Here is a 9,942-nt window from a genome sequence, read left to right on the forward strand (position 1 = left end):
CTATATATCATTTCAAACACACACATATATAAACTAAATTTATTATACATTACTACGTTTTTACAGTGTTTACCACTCGTTTATTGCACAGTAAGTTATCTGTTATGAAGGTTTTAGCCGCGATGCTAACTACGTTGATCTAATGAACAAATGGAAATTATTGACTTATTGTCTTAGATTGATTTAGTCATTCAATTCAACATATTCTGTACAACTGTGTCTTCAAATTGCTGATGTAACGTTAGCCTAACTAATTTAGCTGATTCCTGCTGTCGTCATTAGCGTTTGTTATGAATAACAAAAGCAGGTTAATATAGTTTGGTCTGTTTTTGTTTAGCCTAACTTTACTTAACTTACTACATGTGCCCTCATTCTCTCAAATACCATTTTAAAGCCATTTACTGGTCAGTAAATATTATGTTGTGAATAATCAGCTTTGTTCTTTTGTTTCCCCAGAACGACCAGTACATTTCTAAAATAATCTGAACATTTCAGTGGCAACATTGAATTACAGTAAGTTACCTGCACCACATGCAAGTACTTTATTACTACTGTATGAACTTTCTTTGTGTGAAATTGTATTGTTTGACTGTGTACTTGTGTTTTTTAATCAGTTATTCTCTGAAAATCTTCCCTCATGCTCTCAAATCTCATTCATGTTACTAATAATATAATATCAATGTTAAAAATAATATCACAGGTTTGGCGCCAATAATGCTATGCATTTTTTCTTATATCTATTATCATTTGCATTTGAATATACAACATTTTAACTCTGAATTATAACTTCAAGTTTAGTCTTTTTCGACAAAAAGAAAAGAAAAAAGCTATTATATGGCTTCAGAAGACTTATAACACAACCCATAACACATGAGTTGTGAACTCATTGATTATTTTTAGGATCTTTTCTGGGACATTTTTGGAGCTTAACCATTTTTACATAAATTGTTGCATTGAATTGAACTAGACAAGTGTACATAAGAATGGTTTCATGAATGATTTACACAATGATTTACAATTTTGTTCTGCTTGTGTTTCATGCAGTGAAATTGAACGGTGACTGGGGTTGCATTATGCCTGAGATCTGCTTTTGGGTTCCACAGACAGAAAGTCAAACAGGTTTGGAAGATCACAAGGCTGAGGAAATTATTTAAATTTCACAACTATCACTTTAATAACCTTACTAACAGTAAATTTTGTACTTTGCAGGGATCTCGGTAAGCTGAAATACAAGTTTGAACAAGAATAAAAATCCTCCTGTAGACCTGAAAATCACTGAAGTGCCTGAACCATCCACCAGAAAAGAGGAAAAACAAACGGAAAACGAATCTGCTGTACCTTTTCACTTTTCTAACTCTTTAAGTACCTCACATGTCCCGATTTTATTATTGATTGCATTTTATGTTGCAGTGAGTAAAGATGCGTCACATTTGTGAATTTTGTGAAATTACACAGGCAAAAAGGTCCATTGACCATTGTCAGCAGTGTAGCAACGTAATGTATGAAGCACAGCTCACACAGGAGTCACTTTCAAGCAGCTTTCTGTTGGTCAAATCTAGCAAATTCCAGTGACCACCTTGGTCCCATAGTGACATTTTTGACCACAAACGAAATTGCTGATCGTGTGGATTCTTATTGAAATGACTGGAATTCACCAGTGAACATTCACAGAACAACAGATAATTTTACTGCACCTTAATACTGTTTCCGGGTCGAAGCTTCTACTTCTACTTCCTCTATCTTGTTTCATGAGAATACTCAACAACCATTTATGAGCACTGTTGATTCAAGTCACACATTCAAGCTTTTCAAAAGCCATAGTGTACATTACAGTCTCCAGTCTAACGGCATCCCAGACTTCAACATTTTATGATTCAAAATAGCTGAATAACTAACCATCAGAGATTTCGGTATAGAGATAAAGGTTAGGATCATAATTTTCAGGAATATTACAGCACAATGAGTGCATATTAGCACTGTTTGTTTGTTTTTGGCATCTGATAGAGCTTTTGGACTTGGAAACAGTGATGTCAGACTTACCATCGGACTGAAACACAAATGTTTTAAAGTTAAGTGAAGATGGACATTTTTTATTAGTCAAAATTTTATTTTTTTACATTGATTTATTTCGTGGAACATGTGTTTCCATGCATTTTGTTGAAATGTCTTTTCTTGTATAGCCTATTGTATATACAGGCTTGATTATTCATGTTGCTTATGTATTATACTATTGGTGAGGTTTGTGTATTCATTTATATTAATCTATAGTTAGCTTTTTTTCCCATGTGCATGGAAGTGTATGTATAAAAATTAATATAAAATATGTAATAAACAATTCTTATTTTGTATTTGTTTCAATTTGTTTATTATAATAGAAGTCAAAGGTAACCATAGTAACAACATGAAATTAAATATTAAAAAAAAAATGAAATTTGGTTCCTGGAGGCACCCAAAGTGGTTCCAAACAGTGCCTAATATAAGAGTTCCTCAGGAAACCTGTGTGGTTCCTCAGAGAACCGCCCCTTTTTAAAGGGTGCCTAGAGGATCTACAGACGGTTCCGCCGGTGTGGCAAAGTGAAGAACCCCAAAAGGTTCCTCCAGGCACCTTTTATTTTTACAGTGTAAAGAGGTACATTTTAGTACATACCCACCATCTTATGGACCCCCTGCAATTTGCTTATCAAGCCTCTAGGAGGGTGGATGACACAATTTTGACATTAATGCACCTTTTGCATACTCACCTTGAGAAACCAAAGACTCATGCTAAGATTCTATTTGTGGACTTTTCATCTGCTTTTAACACCATGCAACCTAAGATTCTTGCAGACATTTTAGCCAGTGAATTCTATCTTAATACAGGTATTATTCATTGGATCATGGATTTCCTTACCAGTAGATTCCAGTGGGTTAGAGTAGGCTCATTTCTGTCTGATGTGATGACAGCATCCATAGGCTCTCCACAAGGATGTGTTCTATCCCCTTTACTATTTATTTTATACACAAATTCATGCACTAGCACTTTTCAAAACAGGCACTTTATTAAATATGCAGATGACACAGCTCTAGTGAGTCTGCTACAGGATTGGGAGGTAGATCATGGGCCAGTTTTAGACTCCTTTTTAGAATGGTGCAATGAGTCACACTTAATTTTAAATACCAATAAGACCAAAGAAATGTCCATAGATTTTAGAAAGTCACAGCAACCCACCAACACTTTTATCAATGGGGAGATTATTCAGGTTGTTACAAACTATAAATACCTTGGCATTGTACTGGACAACAAGCTTAAATGGGACTCATGGACTGATCTTTTGCACACTAAGACACAGCAAAGAATGTTTTTTTTTTTTTTTTTTTTTTAAAGAAACTGCTTGTTTTTAATGTCAATAACAAAATGCTTCAAATGTTTTATACTGCTTTTATTGAAAGTGTTTTAACTTGCTGTATTTATCTGTTGGTTCGGAAATGCCACTGAATCTCAGAAAAAGATAATCAGAAAAACAGTTACTACTGCCAGCAAGTTTCTTGGGATAACATTACCGAGCATTGAACACATTTACAAAGACAGAATGGTGAGAAAGGCCAATAACATTGTATGTGATTACACACACCCGTTGGCATCTCATTTTAAATTATTGCCATCTAGGTGTCGTTTCTGCCCACCCCTTATGACCAAGAACAGATCCAAATTTTCTTTTGTACCACAAGCCATAAAAGCCTTAAATCAGTCAAAATAAGCTAGATGTCCAGTTGGCCTGGTTAGATGCAGGGGTTTATAGTGTGTTGCATTGTATTGTATTTGTTTGTGTCATATGTCTGATGTTTTGTCATGAAGTGCCTTGCGACTGCGCTGCAAACCCAATTGCCCCACGGGGACAATAAAGTTATCTACTACTACTACTACTACTACTACTACTACTACTATAAAACGTATTACCATTCTGATACATTGTAGACTTGTAGACGAGCCTGTATGAGTGAGTGGAGACGGGGGTCATTTGCATATTCATGGATCCATGCATACTGAATAAAGCAAGGGTGTTGTTACATTCAAGCTATTTTAAGGCATGAAAAAAAAAATCACAGGAACATTTTTTTAAATATGTAATTTGGTGATCAAACATGAATTTTAAAGGATAAAATTATTGACTGCATGGGGACTTTAAAAAATAAAATAAAACTTACCTTAAGTCAAGCATGCACACTACAAAAAAAAAACTCTACAATGTCAATTAAATATCATTCTCTACAAAAAAAAATCATGACCGCAAACAACATGGAAGAACGACTTGCATTCATTTGCAGTGATTTGGATTGAAACAAGACTGCCAAAAATGCCAAGAAAGTATGGGTGAGACAGTGGTTTGGTGTCTTTCACTTTTTTGCTCTCTAGCAATTTAATTGGCTGTTGATCAATGCTGCACTCATCTGGAGACTGGTTTACAAAGTTTGAAGCCAGTTTTGAAACCACTTTTGAACTGAATGCAATGTTTTGCAGACATAATTGCATTTAAATGAAAATGCATTATAGTTTAAATTTATATTAAATGCACTTAATTGAAATTTAGAGTGCTTTTTTGACCCACTTAAGTATGAGTACATCTTTATATGTAATTTCATAATTATTTCTATTGTCTTTGAAATATGGATAAAGTGTACTTCTGAATCATTTATGGTATATACTTTAATGTAATTTCTATTGAAACTTGTATGTCATCAATTTAAATATATTTGTAATTAGACATAATGTAATCAGACAGCAATATGTTATTAAAACAATTATTTAAAATGTACTTTAAAGGAACACGCCACCGTTTTTTGAAATAGGGGTTATTCACCATCTCCCCTAAATTTTGATAGGTGGGCAAACGCATTTTTGTCTCAGTGCATGCATTGTTTTAGTCTGGCAGCGCCGCCGCTAGCTTAGCTTAGCATAATGAATGGAATCCTTTGTTGCCGGATAGCATGTCGTGAGTTTTCACAACTTATTGTGCTCAACATCAAGCACATCCCACTCTTTATTTTCTCATGCATGCATATTTCTGTATCACTCTTACATGTTTATAACTTTAAATAGTACTGTGCTACGCATATATATTTACATACCGCAAAATAAACTATATAGTAAAATCTATAATAATAGACACTTTATACCGTGGTCACGATATATATACTTTCATACTGCCCAGCCCTACTGGAAAACCAGCCAAAAATACAGAGTAAGAAAATGTGTGTATGTTTTCAGGTGTATGTGTGTAGTGTAGATGTCCTTCACACTTGTATTTTCAGGGTTTTGTAAAATATAGATTGTGGTAAAGAAAATGATTTTTGACAGTAGAAGTCTCTACTAAGCTAACCTCAATTCCTCCTTTGCAGCCACCCCAAAGTCTCTCCCGACATCAAATGTCCCTCTTTTAACCTGTCAAATCAAGCTTCAAAAATGATTTGATAGAATCGCTAAGATAAATGACTGTCTGGAATCTTTTCCATCCATCCTTGTTTATCTAAGTGCTAACTCACTTGCTATGTTATGACCATAACTGAGCCACGTCCAGGTTTATCTTCCCATTTGTCAGTCACTGAGGCCGTGACCTTTTGACCCGAGACTAGCTGTTAACCTCGACATTCACATTCGACATCCGGATCCATTAATCTAGCAGGATTTGGAAAGCTTTATTCCAAGCATTGGCTGTGATCTCTCATCTGACATGCCTCTAACTAGTGCTGATGTGTTTATTTCATATCTACTCTGAACGTTGTACGATTATCTATTGAATATAGTATAACTCTCTTCATACTGCAGGTTGTTGATCGTCATGCAATTTCAAAGTCTGTGTAAAGTTTGATTTTCTGAAGAAGATTTCAGAAGGTACCATCATGGCTCTCTGGTCTCTATTCTGAAGCGTAGTCCCTTAAGGCTATATATGTACCTGTCCTTTTGATATATCTCTCAAAATGAACCTAAGACTGCATTATGACATGACCTTTTCCTTTCTTAGTGGACTAAAATGATACAGCATTTCAGGTTTTCCAAATTTCCCTGCTCATATCTGTAAATGAAATGTTCAAAGTTATAATTTTGTGTGACTATTTCATATTGTAAAGGTTAGATGTGTCATACTGGCCAGCTTCAGCATCAATGAATTGGACTCTGGTGGCGTAATGATTAAAAGTAATATAACTTCTATTATATCTGAGCACAGAGGGCTACATTTTTTTTTAATTTTTGGCATGAGCATCTTTGTCAACCCTTTTAAAAGTATGCTTAATTGTATTGAAAGTGTACTTCAAATATTGTATGATTAATAATATAAAAAGCCATTTACAGATTTTCTCAATTGCTAAAACACTAAAACCCATTGGCTGAACAAAGTTCTCAGTTGTGTGAACTCATTTAGCTCATTGTGCAGTCAGTTGTCAATACCTTAAACCATTTCACATGTTAAAACACAATTTGCAGATCTCACTTAGACTTTTCAGCAAAACTCTAAACACACTGTCATTCTCAAAACACATTCTGCACTCTAATGCACACGTCATCCACACTGGTAAACACAAGTGGCAACAATCAAATAAAAATAGAGAACACATGTCATTGATTGAACACAACCACTCAAAATTGATTTGACCTGTTTCAAATGATGCCCAAAGACAAGAAGAAGCACATTGATCACGTTTACTCCTTTGATTTGTGTCCCTTTTAGTATTGTACAGTGCATTGTAGGCTGTATACTGTACACTGAACAAATTGTATGGCCTGAACATTGTGCTTTCCATTTGTTAACAGTACTGACTCAATAGATTTTGACTGGTTGCAGGTTCATATCAACAAAGAACAAGAATTACAGTATCACAGAGACAAAGGACAAGTTTGTGAGATGAAGGGTACAGTACTGTAAAATAGGGGTACAAGGAGGAGGAAGAACAAAAAAAAAATTGCAAAGAGCAAAGCAGAGTAGTAATTTCTGATCAATTTTGAGCTACTATGATAGAATGTTTTCGTTCATCAAAAGACAATGACGGAAAAATATGAAATTTGTTTTGAGATTAAAAATGTACTTCTCCCTGAGAAACTATATGTTTCGAACAATGTGTTTTCTATTTTTTGGTGTATTGTTTACTGACTGCTTGATAGTGTATATCATTTTGATCACTTTGTTTATGATTTGTGAGCAGTGTTTGATTTTGAACACAGGTAAAACTGTTTTGAGGCGAAGGTTTCATTTTGCAAGAGGAGTCAGAGGTTTTGTAAATAGTGCTTGAAGATGAGGTTTTGTGTTTAATGTTTTCAGAAAATGGAGCAAGGTTTCAGAAATTGTGTTTTAGCAATTGAGGAAAACTGTAAGTGTACTTAAATACAGTTCAAATTCATGCATATGAAATATTCGACAGAGTTGAGGTTGAGACTTTTTCTATGTAATGACGTTAGCCAATCATAGTAGTGGCTATTTACTGACAAGCCTTAAAGAAACCTCCCCTTAAAAACAGATCGTTTCAGACAGAGGATCAAAATGAGGAATGAAAATATATATTTTTTCCCACATAAATATGTTTGTTTGTTTTTTGTTCGAAAAAACTTTAACATTATGAGTGAAACTCAAGGAGCATTAAAAAACTAAAAAACCCATGACCCCTTTAAAAATGTGAAGTTAAATTTTAAATCATTGTTTTAATAATCTTTTGTCATGCTACATAGAAGTACACTTGTTTTGATGTGCTGACTAAAGCACATGTAAAGAACTTGATTATATGTAATAAAATTTCCATGCAATAAAAAGTGTTTGTTTAGTGTTTGTTATGCATATAAAGGTTTTTTTTTTTAAATGCACTAAATTGCAACTTTATCATTACAAATGCATACTTACAAAAATACGAGTTTCAATAGAAATGGCTTTAAAGTATATTTTAGTTTACCATAAATGCTTGTAGCATTCAGCAGTATTAACCATAAAGACAATATATATATATATATATATATATATATATATATATATATATATATATATATATATAAAGTACTTAAGTCCTACTTAAGTGGGTTGTTCAGCTAATTACATTTAATATAAATCTAAACAATAATACATTTTCATTTAATTACAGTTAATCGAACAATGTCCGAACCTTCACTTCACACTTAAGTACAGTATATTATTTTAAAGTATAATATTCACATAATTAGTAAAATGTTTAAAGTATGCTAAAGTATGCTAAAGAGAAGTGATCAACAAGAATTAAAATATCAATCACATCTCCCAAATCACTAAAAAAAAGACAAAATAAACCCTAACAAGGTCTTGTCACACCAAAAACATGTTGCCTGTCTGTCTGCGTGAGATCTTTCATCATTGAATGGTTATGGAAGCAAGCAATCTATCAATAAGGAAAAACAAACAGAATAAATGATGCACCCATTGCCGTCACTCACCCCCTCTAGTGAAAAACTAAACATCGTCAAAAGAATGGATTTAAACACGCTGAGGCAGACACTAAAAAGACGATGCACTAAATGCAATTCAGCCTTATCTGTCGCTGGACTTCTCCAAGCTTCAAAATGATTGTTTCACTCAAATAAACAGATTGAATATATCATGCATTCTTGGCGTAGATTGAAATAAATCTTTCGAATCAGATTTTTTTCTCCTCTTCTTTTTTCAAAAGCAATTTCTTAGCTGGTGTGCCCATCAGAGAAGAGCTGCCTTTCATAAATTCTTCTGTGAGAACGCATAAATCTCCCTTACTGATAACGTCAGGAAAGAGCGAGTGTGTGTTTATTTTTTAAGTTTACGTGTGTGTGTGTATTCGCACACGCTCGTAAATCCAATGTTTTTAAGATGCTTGGATCTAGACCTGTATTTATGCACTTGTCATTTTGAGTCAGTAGGTATTCTACACATGCTGGAAATTTAAGTGTGTATGCTTGTGCTCTCTAGGCAAAATCAAGTGTGCTTTTGTGGGCAATTGAAAGCAAGCTCATTTATGTGATTGTGTGGCTTTGCAGTGCATGACTGAGTGTGGAAATTCTGTGTGTTGTCATTTCATTGGCAGAATGGAAGGATTTGCCAGTCAGTAGGCTATGTTAATTCTGTTTGTGTGTGTTGGTGAATATGTGTATGTATTCTTGTGTCTGTGTGTCTGGCTGACAAAAGATAGACTACCACTCATGTCAATTGAGGTTTTAGTTGGGATTGTAATTGCGGTTTGCTTTACTGTAATCGTTCCAAGTACACAAGGTCAGGGTAAGTTCACTAAATAGTTTTGTCACGTTTTTGTGTTGTATTTCCATGTTAAAAGAATAGTTCACTTCAAAATGGAAATTATGTCATCATTTATTCACCCTCAAGTTGTTTCAAAGCTGTATGATTTTTTTTCTTCTTCTGCTGAACACAAAGGAAGATATTTTGAAGAATGTCGGTAACCAGACAGTTGATACACCCCATTGACTTCCATAGGAGGAAAAAAAAATACTATGGAAGTCAATGGGGTCCATCAACTGTCTGGTTACCGACATTCTTCAAAATATCTTCCTTTGTGTTCAGCAGAAGAAAGAAATCTTCCTTTTCATTCCTTTTCATTTTGAAGTGAACTAATCATTTAATCACTAACCACCCCCATACAGAACCTAGATCAGCGATGGGCAAACTCATTTATGACATAACGCTTCTCCGCCATTGATGGAGTTTTCCGGCAATTCATGTTTTCACTGTTATACGGTAGGGGGCGCTATTACACATCTTCTGAAAGAGTACAGAATCTCCAGTTCCAAAAACAAGTGAAGAAGCAGCAGAAACAAGCGATCGAAGCATTTCTTACGCTCATGTAAGCTAATCTGATCATCAAACATTCAACAGCATACAAATCAAAACTGCCTAAAATTAATCTTGTGAATCTTCTCATGAATCTTCTTGATCTGTGTTTTAATCATTGTTCGGAATCAGATCTGGA

The 9,942-nt window shown here is 34.3% G+C and overlaps 1 long non-coding RNA gene across 1 annotated transcript; it reads left to right on the plus strand.

Moving 5' to 3' along the window:
• The first annotated feature begins 282 nt into the window (after positions 1-282).
• Positions 283-1,361, plus strand: LOC311080488. Its single transcript, XR_014605613.1, has 3 exons — positions 283-513; positions 1,045-1,119; positions 1,210-1,361. It is a non-coding gene; the product is annotated as an uncharacterized lncRNA (long non-coding RNA).
• The last annotated feature ends 8,581 nt before the right edge of the window (positions 1,362-9,942 follow it).

The sequence above is a fragment of the Abramis brama genome, assembly GCF_963993115.1.
Source record: "Abramis brama genome assembly, chromosome: 3".
In the NCBI taxonomy this organism is placed as follows: Eukaryota; Metazoa; Chordata; class Actinopteri; order Cypriniformes; family Leuciscidae; genus Abramis; species Abramis brama.